General features: G+C 36.8%; 1 long non-coding RNA gene across 2 annotated transcripts in view; it reads left to right on the top strand.

The window, feature by feature from the left end:
* The first annotated feature begins 420 nt into the window (after nucleotides 1-420).
* LOC309612494 overlaps nucleotides 421-19,089 on the top strand; it is a 947,061-nt gene continuing 928,392 nt past the window's right edge. For both annotated transcript variants that reach the window (XR_014235210.1, XR_014235211.1), the window contains exon 1: nucleotides 421-1,904. This is a non-coding gene — a long non-coding RNA (uncharacterized lncRNA). The remainder of the gene's footprint in view (nucleotides 1,905-19,089) is intronic.

The raw sequence follows: 19,089 nt of genomic DNA on the forward strand, positions 1-19,089 counted from the left end.
TAAAATTTCCTAAAAATTTATTTTGAAAAAAATGGTTTTGGAGTTCCTATTCTATGTTTGTCACTTTTTAAGAAACTATATATATATATATCCATAAATATATATATAAATATATATACATATATAATAGTTATATGTATGCATGTGTATATATATATACTAAATATATATATATTTAGAGAGAGAGAATAATTTTGTGGGTCTGTTGTGTCCACAAAGAATACGTACTCTTTGTAAAGTATAAATTGATATGTATCAATAGTTAGAAAGAAATTTGAAATGCCAAACTGCATGATACCCCATTACAGAACTTGAGAGAAGACAGGGAGAAAGGTTAGATTGATGTAGTCTCAAAAGGCATCATAGAGAAGCTACCCCAAATTTTAATCACATGATATTATAATAAATGTTGGAAATCATGCTTTTTAAAATAGCACATGCATGTAGAACCAGTAAACTGAGCTATTTCCTGTGTCATAAGTAGTAGACATTCTCTACACACATTCCTATCTGAGAGAACAGGACTTTTTCTTTAGAGTTCTGGTACCACAGGTAAGCAATTTATGTCTTACTAAACTGACTGATTACATTTTGCTCAGGGAGCTGCTATGGGAGCAGTCTCTCAAGTTCTACACATTCCAGAACTTTGCATAAAATACTTCTGTCCTTTCTTTCAAACTCCTATTTAATGAGATGTGAATCAGAAAGTCTATTTTGATTAAAAATCACTAAATTTGAGAAATTCTCTTAAAAAAAAAGGAGGGCAGGATGAGAGATGTTTGTACCATAATCAATTAATTAGAGAGTTTATTATTTTTTAAATATATCTCCAGATATGCAAATTTAAGACTAACTTCAGGATTTATATTTGAATAAAAGATTGAAATATGTATTTTTTAAGCAAGGAAAAAAGCAGATATATCATTAATGATATTTTCCAAATAATATAGATGAAATAAAATCAATGAATGTCAGTTGACCTCTACTTAAAAAAGTAGTAAATATGGCCAAGAAATCTGCATTTGCTTTCATTTTATTTAGAAGGATACAGCAAGTATATCATGACCTATCATGGAAAATTAGGTGATACATTCTCTCTGTACACTTTTTCCTAATTCAAAAGTTGACCATTAATGACAGAATAACAGTGCTGTATATAACATGGAACAAATGATTTTGCTGGAATGAGGAGGTGAATTTACAATTGTTTGTTTAGTCTTGAGTTGCCATCCCCAGAAAAGAAGAAACTATCACCATGACATTTCTAGGATTAGGTCTTCTAAACTGGTGTGGTAGTTGGAAATATTTTTCTCTCCTGTAAGAATACACAAGGTGCTGTTCCCCCTGGCAAGACTATGGAAACTTGAAATGTACTATTTTTTCCCAGCAAGCAACCAGGCTCCACACATCTATCATTATTCAGCTTCAAACTAGAAAGTCTTATTCTGAATATCAATTCCTATAAACTATGTAGCTCTCAGTTGTGGAATCTGAAACTGCTGGTTCTGTGATGATAAAGGAACATGCTGTTTGAAAGACCACAATTTGGCTGCAAGTAATCAATATACTATTTGGAAAGAAACCTAGATGTGCAGTGTGATTTAGAAATGCTGAGAGAATTGCACCAAAGCCTTCGACACAAATCTTAAGTCAGGTTGTTCCTTTGTCAGTCTTCCTTAGGCCTGTTTGTCCATTTTCAGAGACACCAGAACATTTTTCGAGTAGACAGAAGAAGCCTTTTCTGGAATTTTCAGGATAAAGGGCAATAATTTGTAGCTAAATATATCTCTACTTTTTTTCCCCCCCACCTATGAAGTTTGCTGACATCGTGTATCCTGATACGGAGAGAGTTAAATGAAGAATTTGAACTTCTCCTAGGCCAGAAACATGCACGTGCTTTAGATGTAAGTAACATTTGTCAAATCTGAGTTTTAGAAAGTTTGCATAACATTTAACTCATCGTTTTAGTCCAAAGAAGAACGTCCTGTTGACTGAGCACCCAGGGTTGTTGTTGAAATATGAATATGAAATACATATCCTTTCAACACTCCTAGATTGTTCCTATTTTTATTTTTATATCTGAGAATATGAAAGCTCAGAGGAGTTAAGTAAAACACTCTAGGTAACATAAGTAAAAAAGTACCAGAGCCAGGATTTGAACCTGGTTTTGATCATTTTAAGGCCCACTGGAGGGCCTACCACTTGCTGTCAAGACACGCAAGGCATAGTGAGTGCCTAGGGCGAGCTAACAATCTATTACCTAGTCCGCACGCATCCCATTTTCCGAAGCTTGTTAAATTGCCTGAGGAAGGGCATTATAAGTTTCCTTCAGTGTGAATTTTACCAGTTTTGCCAAAGCCATGGAGGCAAGGTGACTTTAATGGCATATTCGTTCATGTAGATTCATATCTGGATGGTTGTTTTATTTCTTTGTGATGCTTGCCTGATCTGGAAAGAATGCATATCATGTTGACTGAGGGTTCGATGACAAAAATAGGATGAGGAAAATGGGGATAGGCCAGGGAGCGTAGAAAACAGAGAGAAAAGGAAGTCCTCACTGAATTCCTTTATAGAGAATCATCTGGGCTCCTAAGCAATGTGAATGGAATGAGGAGAATCTGACAGAAACATTTTATTTGGGGTTTTTCTCTTAACTAAATTAAAGCCATTTGACTAACTAACTGAATAATAGGGTCAAGGAGAAAAGAGCAGCAACGTTATGAAACCTTAACTCTTATATCTTTAGGTTGTTTTACAATTTTTCAGCACACCACATTAGAAGGTGGCAGAGTTTCTTTGCACAATGGGAGTTAGCCTCACAAATTTCTACCCGTTTTAAGGAAGATGACTGTTTATTTTGGTCAGAGCTAGTAGGGTCACTGCTTTTGTATGTGTCGCCTAAACCTTTCCTGACAGTGTGCCATGAGCCCCCCTTCCCCCGCCCCCCCATCCTATCCCCCTCACCTGTGTGACTTTTATTGTGAATGGGTGGGAATGCTTGTCCAGGCTGCTGGCCCGATGCTCCTTGGCTGTAACTTAATATTCCTAAGTGAAACTTGTTTCGGGCTTATGAACCGTGGGAGGTATTGGTTGCTCCTTCACAATTCCTGCCACAGACATTTTCACCTCTCCTTGGAACGTAAGAGGTGTGGGAGGAGTTGGTAAGCCCCGAGGGAGCCTGCTGTCTGGTGGGCCACGCAATTTCCCTTCACCGAGGCTCCGTTTACTTATTTTGAGTGCGCTGACCATTCTTAGGGAATGGAATATGTTTTCAGTGGAATTTCGTGGTGGGAACGGAGGGGCATTGCCCGTCTGGAGTTTATTCTTTCAGTCAGGCCAGGAAGGGAGAGTGTCTTGTCTCTCGTGGAGTTGGAGTGCCCTCTGCTGTCTTGGAGAAGAAGGTGCACGTGCAGCACGACTCTCCTTGCCAGCTCTTTCCTCCAGGTACAGGGAAACCTCCCAAAATGCTCCCTTGGAAAACCCGCTGCCCTCAGTCGATCCCTGAACATCTGGTTTCACTCCACCGTGAGGGCTTTGGCTTTTTCAAGAAAATCTTATTGAGGCTGAGTATGCAAACAGACCAGAACGCACGTGGAAGGTAGCTTTTCCTTGGTCATGAGGTGTGACATAAAGAGCCATTTCAGAATGATAGGTATTTGGCTTATTTTTCATGAGTGTAAGTGCCACCATGAAATATGTGTTTATTTTGTGTGTGTGAACAGTCTTTTTATATATGTCAGGGAAACCTGAATATTGTTACTCCAGATTTGGATGTCTCTGTATATTTTCCTTTGGCAGTGTGTTTTTACATTTGAAATCAACGTTGAAAAATGTTCTTTGTGGCAAATGCAAGTATTTTTTAAAACCATTTCTCACTTTACTTTCTAATGTATTTTGTCATTATGCAGTGAAATGTCTTATTTTTGTATAGTCCTGTAATTTACAAGCACTTTCTCATAACTCTCAGTTAAGCCTCATGGCAAGTCTGTGATGGAGGCCATGTAGACCCCACTTGATAGACAGAAAATACAAGTGGCATCAGAGGTGAGAACTGTGTCCACTATTGTGCTGAGCTCTGGAATATGAGTAACAGTGAACAGTTATTTAATACCTATCATTTGTCAGCACCATTATTGTGGGGTTTTTTTAAAAAATGCATTGCTCATTTATTTTTCATTTCAACTCAAAAGGTAGATACTATTATAGCTGTCATTTTATAGATATGGAAACAGAGGCTTTGAGAAGTTACTAATAATTAGTCCGATAGACAGTAAGTGAAAAATCTGGGTTTCAAGCCCTGCTCCATCTGATGCCAGAGGCCCTGTTGTGTGGACAGTTTTATACAGAGGGAAATGAGACATAATCCCTGGTCTCAAGTAACTTAAAGTAGTTTTGTGTGTGCGGTAAAATACACATAATATAAAATTTACCATTTTAACCATTTTTAGGTGTAAAATTCAGTGGCATTGAGTACATTCACACCGTTGAGCAACCATCACTCTTGTCCATCCCCAGAACTTTTTCTTCTCAAACTGAAACTCTGTACCCATTAAGCAATAACACCTATTTCCCCTTTCCTCCAGCCCTTGACAACCATCTTTTTATTTTCTTATCTCTATGAATTAGAGTATTCTAGGTACCTCATATTAGTGAAATTGTTCAACATTTGTCCTTTTGTGTCTAGATTATTTCACTTAGCCTGATGTCTTCAAAGTTCATTCATATCATAGCTTGTGTTAGAATTTCATTCATTTTTAAGGTTGAGTGATATTCCGTTGCATGAATATACCACATTTGGTTTATCTATTCATCCCTTGATGGACATTTGGTATGTTTCCACCTTTCGGCTATTGTGAATAGCGCTGCTATGATACAGATATCTGTTCAAGTTACTGCTTTCAGTTATCTTAGGTATATACCCAGAAGGAGGGTTGCTGAATCATATAGTAATTCCATGTTTAATTTTTTTGAGGAATCACCACTCTGTTTTTCACAGTGGTGGCACCATTTAACATGCCCACCAGCAGACCACAGGGGCTCTAATTTCTCCACATCCTTGTCAACACTTATTATTCCCTCCCTCTCTCCCTCTCTCCCTCCCTCCCTCCCTCCCTCCCTTCCTTCCTTCCTTCCTTCCTTCCTTCCTTGCCTAATACATATGAGGTATCTCATTAGGGTTTTGATTTGCATTTCCCTAATGATTAATGGAGTTCAGCATCTTTTCATGTGCTTATTGGCCATCTATATATCTTCTTTGGATAAATGTCTATTCAAGTCCTTTAACTATTTCTTAATTGGGTTTTCTTTTGTTGTTGTTGAGTTGTATGAGTTCTTTATATATTCTGGATATTAATCCCTTATCAGATACATGATTTGCAATTATTTTCTCTTTTACTCTGTTGATAGTGTCCTTTGATGCACAAAATTAAAAAAAAATTTTGATTAAGTTTAATTTATGTTTTTTCTTTTTTTCATTGCCTGTGCTTTTGGTGTCGTATCCAAGAAATCACTGCCAAACCCAATGTCATGAAGCTTTTCCCTATACTTTCTTCTAAGAGTTTTATAGTATTAGTTTTTACATTTAGGTGTTTGATCTATTGTGAGTTAATTTTTGTGTATAGTGTAAGGTAAGGGTCCAACTGCATTCTTTTGCATGTAGATATCCAGTTTTCCTAACACTATTTGTTGAAAAGACTGTCTTTTCCCCATTGAGCGGTCTTGGCACCCTTGTTGAAAATTATTTGACGATATATGTGACGGTTTATTTCTGAGCTCTGTATTCTATTTATTGGTCTATATGTCTGTCTTTATGCCAGCGCTACACTTTATTGATTACTGTAGCTTTGTTGGAAGTTTTGAAATCTGGAAGTATGCAACTTCCAGTTTTGTTCATTTTCAAAATTGTTTTGACTGTTTGAGGTCCTTTGAGATTCCATGAGTTTTAGGTTGCATTTTTCTATTTCTGCAAAAAATGTCATTGGGATTCTGATAGAGATTGCATTAAATCTATTAAATCTATAGATTTTGAGTAGTATTGACATCTTAACAATACTGTCTTCCAATTCATGAGCACAGGCTATATTTATATTTATTGATGTCTTTTAAAATTTCACTCTGCAATATTTTGTATTTTTCAGTGTACGTCTTTTGTCTCCTTGGTTAAGTTATTCCTAAGTATTTTGTTCTTTTAGATGCTACTGTAAGTGAGATTGTTTTCTAATTTTCTTTTGGATTGTTCATCGTTAGTGTACAGAAATGCAACTGATTTTTGCATATTGTTTTTGTGTCCTACAACTAGTTTGCAGTTTTAACTCGAGCCCAGATCTTTTAACTCGAGCCCAGATCTTTTAACTCCGTGTCCCATGTATTTCCTACCATTTCCCAGTAGTCAACATTTGAAAAAAGACTATTAATTTCTATTCTGCAGAAATTTTGTTCTTATAAGATGTCAATTTTTACCAAAATTTGTTCTGCCTTGAGTTTTTTCATGGAGTCCAAACATTCCATCAGTAATTTAATAAATGAAAAAGAAAATAAAATTTTCCTTGTCTATATGTGTTACGCATATAGCTGATAATCTGAATGACAAAGTTTTAATTTCCAAATACACAAATTGGTTTGATATTATGTTGACACAGCTGTGGTTCTCAAAGTTGTTTTAATCTGCACAAAGAAAACTAAAAACTAAAATATGTACTTATTCATTGCATTCAATAGTCCTAACAGCTGAACTGTAACTTTCCAACTCAAGTGGATTTGGATAATATAGTTTACCCTGTTTGATTGCCTATTCAGCCGGGTAATAGCCATAGTACCAATTTTAAAAATAGACTACTTAATACTTTGACTAACACCTGACAAGAATAACACAAAAACAAAACATAAACCAATTTCATTTATGTCTAAAGATGCCAAAATGTGAAACACAGTGTTATCAGGTTCTGATTATTTTAAACAAAAACTATACCAAGTACAGTTTAGTAAATTTAAGGATATGATCTATAATCATGATTCGTCACATCATATCATAAGAAAAAAACTTGTGAAAATCCTCCAATAAATGAAGAAGAGACATTTATAAATGCAACATATATTCATGAATCAAAATACACATTCAGTAAACTAGAGATATGGTGCCTCTTTTACACAATTAAGAATATGTATTTAAAACTAACAGCCAATATCCACTTAGTAGAAAAGTCAGAAGGATGCTGTCACCTCCATTATCCATCATAATTCTGGAAGTTCTACTCAATGCATAAGAATACTAAAACCAGTACTAATACTCCTACTAATAAGTATATTTAAATAAAAGGAAATAACCGTAGCATGTGCAAGCAATAGATTTGTTGACCTGGAAGCCAAAAGTTAATCAATTGAAAAACTATTAGAAAATAATAATGAATTAAATAGCATGGCCAGTCAGCAATTTAATGTAAAGAATACAAAGATATTTTCTATATACTATGAGTAACAATTAGAAATGGATAAAAATTTCAGTCACAATAGTAGTCCCTAACTTGATCATTTTCTCACTGAGTCTTTCATAAACATAAGTTGGTTTTTGTACCTTCTATTCTATCCTATTGTGTGACTTTTGAGCCAGAGAGAAAATACCTATAATTGTTGTAAGTTAATCATATGTCTTAATATTTGGCAGGGGAAGACCTCCATGTTCCCTTACATACTTTTAAACTATTCAAAGATTTCTTTGCTATTTTAGCTGACGATATTTGCTTTGTTCTTCAAATTGAATTTTACAGTCACATAGTTCAGCTTTTTAAAAAGCATCCTATTGGTTTTTTTGGAAATAATTATATATGTAATTGAAGTAGAAGGACGTAGACCTCAGTTAGTTTAGTTTCTCTTATTGCACATATAAGGAAAAAGGGCTTCAGACTCTGGATACAGGGTCCTTCAGTGGCACAGCAACATTTACTACTGTGCACATATTACAGGAGTCTGCAAGAGACAGATGTGAAATGGAGCTTGTCCTCTAGAAGTAAGATAGAAATACTTCTGATATTCAGGAAGGGTGGATTCAGGAAAGGCTGACACAATTGAATGCTCTAAGAGAGCCCCTCCAGTGTTTTATAACACTGTTCACGTCAGCTGAAGATTTACATTATATTTGAATGAAAAGGCATGGTAATTGAAGGGGTGGAGAAACTGAAATCATGAATGTGTACATTTGATCTGAGGTTATAGGGACTTGGCTTACAGGAATACTATATTTTTGGCCTTCTCTGAAGTCCTCTTAGACTTTTCTTTACAAGACAAAGCAAGTATGACATTAAAAAATATCATTTTACACCTGTCACTTTTGGTCCCAAGAAGATCATTAACAGGGTGACAAGGATATTGTAGTACAACAGTGAAGTAACAGTAGTAGTGACAACCACAGTAGCTAACATGATATCTTAATTTTACATCATACCTTTCTTTGAAAAGGACTCCTAGGAACTCACATATTTCATTATATTTTTACTCAGATCATTCTTCTGGGATGGTAAGAGGCAAACGTTGCCTTCTTTTTACAGATGGTAAAACACGAATTAGTGAGAAGTGAGGGATCTCCAGAGGTCTCAGAAGTTACCTGGAGCAGCTTCCATGACTGCCTTTTTTCAGGCGACATCATCCTTCCAAAGATGGCAATTGCTAGAGGCCGAGTCCTCCCGTGCTCCTTATACTTCAATGAAAACTTGAAAAATGAAATAAAATTTATTCCTGTATTGGAACATGTGCTAATGAAGGAAGGAAGACTTGTGTATGAAAAGTGAGGTGTCTACAGATGTTTTCCTTGCATCTGTTTTTAGAACAAGGTCCTGATTTAATTGTTAGGGGAGGGAGCCTGGTCACTAAAAATTAAAGCACGATCTTATTGTGCTATCAGAGTTGAGAACCACTGATCTATAAGGGTTGCTTGATGATGATTCTCTTCCAGTTTCCAAGTATTTAGATTATGTAATGACTAGCATAAGTATATATCGTCTGTTGTTTTCTTCATTGATATAAAGAGGGATTTCATCTGAGTAGTCTGTTATCTGTAAGATATAAATTTATAGTTCTAAGTATAAACTGTAATGTTTTTCATGAACTACTTTTCCAGGTTCATGATTTTCCAAGTTCAGTATTTTGTGTGCTATCCCCACTGCATAGGCAATCATAGCACACACAGGATTTTACCTAGAGTATTCCATCAGAGATGGGAGAAGTGGGGACATAGTTCTAGGTACCAAGAAGGGGTTATCTCTTCTTTGGAGTGAAAGAAACCATAAGAAAGACAACTCTAAATAAACGCAGTCTTAGCATCCATGTGTTCGAGTCATTATATAGCCAAAGGTCTATGTTAAAGAAGAGACTACATTATAAGGCAAAACTCAGGTAAGTTAACACACTGTGATATGCAGAGGAGAATCTCTCCATTTTACTGCCTGTAATCCATTCTGCGAAATCCCTATTAAAACACCTGGAATCATGAATTCATAAAACAGTAAAGATAGGAAATTGGGTATGCGATTCATACCCTCTAGAAGTAAGTGGGAGGAAACAGAGACTCAGAGAATAAAGTGACTTACACAAAGGCACCCAGAACATTATGGTATTGATATATTTGGGAACTGACCAGGGCTCTTAACTCCCAGTTTGTTATACGTGGTTCCATGAATTTGTGTCCTGTCTTACAGACCTTGCTGTGCTCGACTGAATATAGAATGTCCTCGGTGTCTTTTCTGCTTTTCCTTCCACTCCTTCCTTTTTCCCTATCAGCACTCTGCCATCCTCACAGACTTTTACATATAGAGGGTGCCTCTAGACTGATCTTGATCGGATCAGGCTGGGAGTTGAGTGGCTTTCAGAATTGCAGTGACCCATAATGCTTCGGCCAAAAGATTTCATAAATACTATTCGAAGCCATGGGCAGTGAGAATATTTCTTCAAAAAGAGTTTTGTTTTTAATTATAATAGATTCTATGTCTTTTTTTTGGTGTTACAGAACTAAAATAAGTAATAGGAGTAGCGTAGCTCTAAACAGACTGTTGCATTAAAACAAACAAATCAGTAGATTCTAGAATGCTTCCTAAAGCAAGTTATTGTGCTCAGCAGAAAGAGACAACCACAAACAGATTATACAGCAATGCTGTTCTTTCTCTTACTACTGCACAATGTCCTTACAGAACACCTCTCAAGGAAGTGAGCCATGCCCTGGTTTGGACTTGATTTTAGAGAAGCAGATGTGGATCTGTGAGGAGCCAGAAGCGTTAGGGGATTTTTATCAGCCCAACTCTGGGAAGTTTCCTGCATACCCTGGTTCAGCGAGTAATTTGTGAATTTAGAACTAGTTTGTGTCCCAAGTCGAGAGGCACAGTGACAGGCTTTCTTTCAAATATAAAAAGGCTGCTTACTCTTTAACCTAACAGAGTATATCATTTGAGTAGTTTTTAAAAAAATCAGGATTCTATCCTGACACCCCCCTATGATTGGATATATGTACAATTTAGTACATTTTTAATAGTATATTTACAAGTGTGCTTATCAAGACTAGGAGATATAATCTGGAGGTCCTGAAGTAGAGTCAAATCAGGTGGTTTTATGCACACAGGGGACTTGTGTTTGCCCATCACAACCCATCATATAATCCATTGATCACAGCTTACCTGAAGGCAGCCGTTCATTTAACTCAGTATTTTATTGATATATTGACATAGGTCATATTTGTTTAGTCCTTTGTAGTTAATAAAGGATATTTAGGCAAATTTTCTCATTTGATCCTGACAAGATTCCTATTGAGTTAAATATTGACTCTTAGAGATAAGGAAAATGAAAGCCATGAACATCCTGACTTGCCTGAGTACACATAGTTGGTGAATAAGACCATGATGGTGCAAAATCAAATTCAACTTTTGATTCCAAATCCAATATTTTTTTCCCCACCATACCAAAGCTGCAAGTCATTTTGTTAGCAGCTGGGGAGAGGATGACTTTCCTCATGTGGTTCTGGGGGAATAAATCCTCTGAGGCACTGGCCCTGTGAGGTGTTCCATGTTAACCTCCCAGTTTTGCAAGCAACATCTGACATGAGAGCATTGTGACAGGGGTGGAGGCGGGGTGAGGTGGGGCAAGACTTCAGAAGACCTGGATTTTAGATCTGACAACGCTCTTCATTACTTTAGACTTTCTTCAATGTTAGAATGAGTAGCTGGGTTGGGGAATACTTTAGATTAGCAGTCAGTAAACTATAGCTCCCTGGGTCAAATGCAGCCTGTTTTTATAAATAAAGTTTTATTGAAACATAGCCATGCCCATTTGCTCATGTTATTTTCAGTGGCTCTATTCACACTGCAATGGCAGAGTTGAGTAGTTGCAACAGAGACCATATGCCCTGCAAAGCCCTTTACTGAGAAGGTTTGTTGACTCCTGTTTTAGATCTTCTCTATTTTTTTTTTTTAATTTTCCATTACCTTATTTTATTTGCCAATGGAAGAATAAGGATTTTCTTAAAGAAGAATTTTGAAGTACATCTTCAGCTAATGGGGGGCATTTGTTTTAGCCTGTAATGATTTGGCTGTCATTGCAGACAGTCTCTGGAGAAGCCCTCTTTCTCATTCCAGGAACTAAGAAAGGTGTTTTCTAGGTTTATATCACATTTCCACAAATACAGCTTCAATTAAAGCACCTTTCCTTTTAATTTTTCCCACTCTTTATTGTCATTCAGCCTTGGGTTGAGACAGCGAGATTGGTAAGAGGTGCCCCCTGGAGACCTCCTGCAAATGCTGTTCCATGAAGTAGTGGTTTCCCAATGTGTGTCTCATACAAAACCAAACAATACAAATAATGCATCTATTGTACCTTCCCTATTGCTGGTCTCAAGGGGGTGAGACTATCATCATAAAACACAACAAAGCTGCTATAGAAATGGACAGGCAGAGGAGATAGTAGTCTGACGGCCTCAGAAACTCAAGGAAACTTCCTCTGAACTGACAGCTGAAAGCTGCAGGGTTTTTCTTTAGTTATTCACTGAAATGTGAAGATTCCCGGTGTCAACAGTAGTTGCAGAACATTTTTACTATGATCTACATGTAAATTATTGAATAGATTATCAAGAGATTATACTTATAATCCTCAAAATATTAACTGAAAAACAGGAATGAGTTTTAAAACTCTGAGTCTGTTTGAAAACTGTCAACTGGCAACAGTATGTTATTTCTTCCATTGTCTTGCTAGATTTCTTCTAATGTCTAACATGGACAAAATGCTCAAGTTAGGTAAACAAATCTAAGATTAGATTTATTGAAATTCCTCATGGTACAGGCTCCCCAATTGCTTAGGTTATCCTGTTTTAAGCAAATAATTACTTGATTTTTATTTATTTAGGAACATTCCTTCGATTAATCATATCACATACCTCCTCTTCCCTCTCAAAGTTTGTTAAATTTAGTTTCTCAACATTTAAAGCAAAGACGTATTTACATAACTTGTTTGATCCATAGCATTCCTATTTCTAGAACTGAGTAGACAGATTATCATGTAGAGGAAGCCAGACTACAGGGAACATTATTTCTGTAGGACTTACTGCAGAACTATGCAAGAAGAAAAAAATCATCTTACTTATTCACACTTCTGCCTTCAACTCATTATTTTTTGGTGTCCTCAGAACTCACATTTTATGATCCAGAAAAAGCTAAGTACCAACTAGCTCAACTTTTTGTAAATTAAGGTAATATTAGGCCTGGGATATAGCTAAGTGTTGATCATTAGATCCAACAGATGAGGAAGACATCCTCGGGAGAACCCTATAGCGTTGCAGAGGTTTGGAAATAGTGTTTTGCATTGGGTACAGATGATGAAGCAGAAAGGTTTCAGTTGGAAGAAAGATGTAGATTTGGTAAGACTGCTCAAAATCACTATAATGTTAATTTAAGAATGTTCTTGAAAGGAGAAAAAAAACCTAGCTCTGTACTGGCTTCCAATTCATTGGCCAAACAGAAGAAATTTTCCCTTTTCCTAAACACCAAGTCCTACAGCTGAATGTTTAGATCATGTCTGATCTCTGCCTTGTTGATCTCCTGGCCAGTCGATCACGTGGAAACAAAGCTGTCAGATGGCAGTGCCTTGATTTTGCTGCCCTTTGAAATGTATTCCTTAGTTGACTGACATCACGCCAGCTAGTGAAAAATCCCACACTTGAGTGGTGCACTCTTGTCAGGGCTTCAGATTTGAGGAAAGTGTACTGGGGCAGACATCCTATATCTACCCCAGAGTCAGAGGGTCTCTTAGGAATAGCCAGATAAGATGCTTATTTCAGAATACTTTATTATGCATTTATTCTACAACCCCAAGACAGGACTTGCTACCCCCAGAATGCAATTATCCCCCATGGCTGTATATCCCAAGAAGTTTATGTAACTCATGCAGAATACAGCTGCTAACAATAAGACCTATTGCTGTATTGAGCTCTTCCAACATTAAAATAACAATCTAAAATCCCCAGGATAATTTTCCATAAATCTAATACATGAGTTCTTTTTTATTGAGAAGTAATATCAGAAATTAAACCTTATAAGTATCCAAAAGCAATTACAAAATGAGGAGATTATGGTGGCAATATTGTAAATGGGAACTCACTTAAATGTCAAAGCACTTGCCATAAAAATGGCAATAATGATGCTAAACACAATACACTGAATTTTCAAGTATTAATTCCTTTCTTTTTTTCTCTGTTATACATGATGAGGTTCAAACAACCATCACCGTAGTGATTGTGGAAATAATAATATCATCACCATCATCTGCTGGTGAAACACGAATGGCTCTGTCATTCTGTCCTAGGGGCACTTACTAACTAGAATCAGACATAAATCCCTAGAGGTAAAATGACAGGGCATTACAAGGCTCAGAGCTCAAAGCGTGATTGTAAACCTGCGTGCTAATAAGCCTGCCTTTTTTTTTTTTTTTAAGCCTGACTTTTAAAGATACCAATCATAGCAAAAATGGCAGTAAACAGAGAATTAGTTTTTCAGGCTGAGTGTTACTATTTGCTGGTCCTAAAATGTTTTCAGCTTTGGAACATTTGTTGCTGTTGTTTGGTATTTACTTCTGGTCAGCTAGTTGATCCAGTTCAGTATAATTTGAGAACAAGCTACATGCCTGCCCCTGCTTTCCTTCCTCCGTGAGCACTAATCAAGCTCCAGCTGTATACAGGCATCGTGCTAAGCAGTAAGGGGGATACTAAGGAAGCACATGGCATGGGCTTGGTCTGGAGTAACTTACAGTCAAGTTGGGGGGTGGGGAATAAAAGAGGTATACACGCCAACTAGAAAAACTCAAAGCAAAAATCAGGGAAACTTAGATTTCTGTTTTGGACTTATCAAAGTCCATTTCAGATGGGAGAAATCTACAGAAAATGAATAAGTGACCTAAACCCAGAGGCTTCTCAGCCACCAGGTTCGCGAAAAGGAGAGTTACTGAGGAACCGACTCAGTGCCAGACCTCGGACTAGGTCCCTTGACTTGTGTGTTACACAAAACAACCCCTTTGAAACAGTTGAGGAGAAGCACATGCCTCTCATTTTATAGATGATGAAAGTGAAGATGTTAAGGCCTTTACTCACTTTTCAGATCTCAGCCCAAATGTTCCCTCTTACTTCAGGGAGAATCATTTAGGGGCTTTATGGCATTCCTATGGCTTTGTGTGTATATCTTCACTATAACACTCAGCACAGTGAATAGCACACAAGTGCATGTCCGTCTCTCCTAAAGGTAGGAATTGCCTTTACACCTTCCCACCTCCAGCGCTGAACACACCACCTTCTACTTCAATGTAACAGGTGCTGAGCACGTGTTTGCTGAGTAGATAAAGAATGACAAACTGCTTGTAGGGCAGAGCTGGGATTAATATTCAGTTTTTAAAAAATTCCAGTACTGATGTTCTTTCCACCATTCCCTGTGTTACCTACGCAGAGAAAGAACTTTCTCAGAGGAAGAAACAAATATTTAAATTCCATCCTGCCACTCTGTGTTTTTGTGAGGGGAGTTCATATTTCAGGAAAGCACCTGGGTAATTGAATGAGCCCACCAATGAGATAGGCACTCAGGTGGTATGCAGAAAAGTCAAGAGTATTCTTGGATCACTTCCACAATAAAAGAAAACACTGAACCTTCTCAGAATAAAAGACCGCTCTTGCTTTTGCCTGAAACACCTGCATTTGAGGTGTAAGTTTTCTGCATAATTACTCTGGTCTTTACTTCATTTTAATCTCGTTTTAGTGCCTATATAATCAATATTAAATTTATATTAGGAAACCCAGGCAGACAAAGAATTGCAAAATTGGATCGAATGATCTTTCTTTATCACATCATCGTGCTTAGGAGTGTGCAAAGGAGTTGATGGCTGCTTGATAAATATATGTGGTTGTTCACCAATCTCAAAATGTTAATATTTGACAGAGTTTCAAAATGGCTCCAGAAGCTAGTAATTTAATTCTAAGATATACATACTACCAAAGAAAACAGATCATTAGAAATCTTCATTTTGTATGGGAAAGAGCAGTATTGTTCTTCTAAGAAACCAGGTACTAAAAGCATTTCTAATAGTCACAGAGGATCCTGGGAAGAAAGAAGCCTGATGAAGCTGGGGGCTGCTTTTTTTTTTTGAGTAGGTACCTTTCTGTGTGGGAAGGTTCTAGGCAGCAATCAAGGGATCTTACTACCCTATAGGTATCTTATAAAGTGAAGTGTTAAAAATAGATTTTGAATTATAATCAAGTAACTTTGCCCATTTCAGAATCATACTGAATATCAAATAGTAGAAAACATAAAAAAATAAGTTTGTGTACTGCAAAATTAGATATCTACACATATCAGAAGGAAATATGTGAATTATGTGCTTTCTAATAAGCTCTACTGTTAACTTCACAAGAGTTAACAGATCTTATTTGCCATCTACTTAACAGCAAAACCAAAGAAAAACAGGTTTTTATTTCTGTTGTTTTATTTCCTCCTTTTTTCCCTTCCCTCCCTCCCTTCTTCCCTCCTCTTCCTTCTTTCTTTATTTTGAGGTGACTTGAAGGCATGTAATTAAAGTAAGTGATGAGGAGTGGTCTGTGCCCCTCTGACTGTGGTTTCCAGAGAGTTTTAATTATTCATTTGATTTGTTGAAAGGGCCATCCTATTGGGTGTTTTGGTAAAGTCACATCACTTTTTTTCGTTTTGAACAACAGATACTATGACAGTACAGAAAAGATGTAGAACCTTCCCTTGTACATAGTAAAGTAGGAAACACGTCCCTGTCACCCACATCTCCTCTCTCCCCTCTTTTTGGTCTTTCCCTTTGTTCTTCCCTGATTTGCTTTTATAAATAACACAGTGTTTTCATTTCAGTCTTCTGGTCAAAAAGGAGAGTTAGGCGTTTCTACTACAGGTTTTACTAGGACTTTAAACCAACATATCTAAAAGAAGTCTCACCATCCTCTTCTGTCTAACTCATCTGCACTATTTCTGTTAATACTCTTACCTTTTCTTACAAAGTCCGTTCATCTAGCTACCTCTCTTTCACAAGCTCCTCAGGTCCAGGCATTAATGCCTCCACGATTCATTTGCCACTGGTTCCTTTCTTTTCTTCCCTATCCCAGAGATGCTGGGCTTATTATGTCATTACTGAGCTACTGCAATGACTTTTGTTGGGCTTTCTGTCTAACAATTTCTACACTTTAAAGTGTATCGGATTATTGACTCTCAGATTTATATTCCTGAAACGTAACTCTGGTCATATCACTACAAAGACTCAAAACATTCACTATCAACCTGGTGTCTTCAGAGTAGAGTTCAAACTTGGGATGCATATGGTGGTGACAAGTAGGTGAGTACAAAGCAGAGAGAAGTGCAAATAATAATACCTTAATTTCAGGATTGTTTGGAAGATTAAATAAGATAATTTATAACACAGGGCATGGTGCTGCTCATCTAAATTAAGCAACTACGTGTTAGTTACTGTTGTCTTCCTCTGTTTGGGGATTGTTGAAGTAATGGAGAAAAGAGACTAGTTCTCCCTCTCTGCTCTAGATAGACTGCATGGAAAATTGTGATAGTCTTTGAAATATAATAATTTTTAAGACAATTCCATCAGCACGTAGAATTAAAATCTTGGTTAAGAATTTGTTTATTAATTATTTTCATTTCTAATTTATTTTGGAAGCATTATAAAAACAAAAATTAAACAAATCCTTGCTGCAGAAACCCACATTAGAGCCTCATAAATGGAACTGTATTCTGTAATTTAAACTAGGCATTTTTAATACAGTTTAAAAAATTACATGGCTGTATTATTCAAATGAGAAAAGTAGTTGATGTGCATTCAGATTAGTTCCTTTAATAATGCTTTTTAAAACTCTATGGCTATTACTGACACAGTAGTACAATGATAATTTGCAATGCCCCATTGGCTTTGATGAAAGGGCAAAGAAAATGGTTCAAGTTATCATAGAGAGGCTAATATGAGGCAGTATAAAAAGTAAGAAATATTTTTTAAACTCAGAAAATAAAAGGCACTAAGTGAAATATATGTATGCTGCCACTTATGTTCCCCAAAGAGGCTCCAGCTTCTAGGATTCAAGTATAAACTGAATTTATAATAGGTGAGTTTAAGCCCCTATTTGCTCTTCAACTGAGTAGATAAGACTTGATTATGAAAGTTTTCAAGCTCCAGGAGAAGGCGTACAGCAAGAAGGCTCAAGCTCAGAGAGAAAATTAGAAAAAGGAGAACTCCTATCTCAAAAAGGGATGTTTTATCCACAGGCTTTTTGACCCAGAGGGAGAGGGTCCTAGGTATTTAGATCTGGTTTCCTGTTCAAGGAAAATAACTCACCAGAAATAAACATTTCTGATGATTAAGATTAGGCTTCTAAAGTAGTGTGACCTTGTTCTGAGGTTGCCACTAAAGATGGTGTCACCACTGCTCTCATTTCTCAGCTGCCCCACAGGACCCTCTGAGGGATGTAGTTCCAGAGCAATTAATTACAAGAGCCTATGGACGTTGGGAAAACCCCATGCTTGCTTTATGGTGATGTGGCAAATGATGATAGGCAAGCTGATGGTAGAGAACCTGCCTGTTGTTCTCAAAACCTCTACATCTGAGAGTTAATTATTCACCCTTACTGCTCTTCATGCCCTGTGTTTACACGTCTCTGGTGTCCCATTCAGTCTTTGGCAGATGTCTGTCTGGATGTGGTTTTCCTGGTTGTCACTCTGCATTGTTCGTTTTTCTTATATCTTCTCAGTGGGGGAGATGACATATACATATACTTCAGTAGCTACTCAAAGGCCCAAGCTGATACCGCCATTATCCTGTTATCTAGAACTGTATATGATTAAGCGTTATTAATTTTCTATAAAAATCATCCATTTGATAGTTGCCCTTCTATATGCATGGTCTACTAATGGTAACTGGGATTCATACAGGGACATGCTGGAAATGGTCAAAATCAACCTGTACTCTTAGCTCCTGCAGGTACTCTTAGTGACCCCTGCATTCTGTTGTGTGTATATGTCAACAGAAAGTATAGACTCTTAAAATCCTTGACACTTGTTTATGAGGATTATACTCCATTGTTTGGAGAAACTGAATGTAAGTTACAGTATCTAGCCTGAGTGGGCCCCTGATGTCCAGCAGGCTAGATCCAGGTCAAGTGGCTTCAATTACAGATGACCAATACGTGTCTTAATACTCCCTAACTTAAAAACAATACAAAATGTACCCCATATTATATTTATTTCTCTAGTTTATATTTTCTGTAAAAGATTCGTCTCTCAGAATTTTAGATACAGAAGAACACATCACAATTAGAGAAATTAGGTAAAGTAATTTTATCTCCAGCTATAACTTTGGGGAATACTCAGCTTACACAGTATACCATGGTGGTTGGAACAGTGGGTGAAGCTAGCTATCTGAATTTGAATCCCAGAGCTATTCTTGTTAGCTTTGTGATCTTGGGCAAGGTCTTTGCTGTGTTTTAGATATCTTATTTGTTAAATGGAGATAATACCACTATTCATCTCCTAGGGCCATTTTGAGATTTAAATAAGTTAATAGGTATTA

This window comes from Balaenoptera borealis (genome assembly GCF_965194805.1).
Source record: "Balaenoptera borealis genome assembly, chromosome: 15".
Classification (NCBI taxonomy): domain Eukaryota; kingdom Metazoa; phylum Chordata; class Mammalia; order Artiodactyla; family Balaenopteridae; genus Balaenoptera; species Balaenoptera borealis.